The sequence below is a fragment of the Myotis davidii genome, unplaced genomic scaffold (assembly GCF_000327345.1).
Source record: "Myotis davidii unplaced genomic scaffold, ASM32734v1 scaffold580, whole genome shotgun sequence".
In the NCBI taxonomy this organism is placed as follows: Eukaryota; Metazoa; Chordata; class Mammalia; order Chiroptera; family Vespertilionidae; genus Myotis; species Myotis davidii.
Window position 1 is genome coordinate 1,460,976 of NW_006293313.1, and position 894 is coordinate 1,461,869.

Sequence of the window (894 nt, forward strand, 5' to 3'; positions counted from 1 at the left end):
TTCCATTGGAAAAAACATTAACTCTCTGTGAAGGACACATGTTCTTTTTTAAATAGTGTCATAGCTAAATGGAAATGTGTTAAGTAAACATTCATGGTGAAATAATCTACAGTGAGATCTTTTTATAAAATCCTCTCTTTTAAGGATTCCCTTTGCTTCTTCCTTTGAATTCTCTAAAATAGGCAGCTCCCGGAACATATATTCCAGGGTTTGGCTTTGTGCTATATGTGGTTTTGTGTTTTGCTGTATTTCAAAAATGTCCTTCTGTTAAAGGAAAATACTGTGGATAACCACAAGCGTGTTCTTAGATCAGCACAAGCCGTGTCAGAGAAAATTGGAGATTCTTTTTCCAAGTTCCTTTCCCCTGATCCTATGCAGTCATAAACAATGGCATTGTCCTCTTTGGCTCTTGCTCTCAGTGTAATCACAGTTTCACTGTCCCAACTGTCTCTCTTTGTGGTTCCATTTTTCTTCTAATTATTCTAGTTCTTCTAGTTTGAGTTATTTCTGATGAGACCTAGTCTCCCCTGGAATTTCAGTCCTTGTGTTGGAGAATATTTTTATTTTGCTACTGTGTCACATGATTAGCATTAATCCCATTTCCCAGAGTTGTGCATCCCGCTAAAGGGAGATGTCAATGTGAATGAAGTGGGAAGCACTAAGGGTGTGTATAGTTTGAAGTACAGTGTTCATATCAGGCCTCAATGAGCTTCCTGAGTGTTTTCCATTCCACTTCAGGTCTATTGTAACTTCCTCTGAACTCTGATATGGTCTATGTAATAGATGGAGCTCCGTGATGTCTAGCAGAACAAAATAAAGTACACAGCTTTCTAGTAATTGGAAAAATAAACTGTCTGTTTGATAGGTCAATCTATTTTATTGTCACATGCTAAA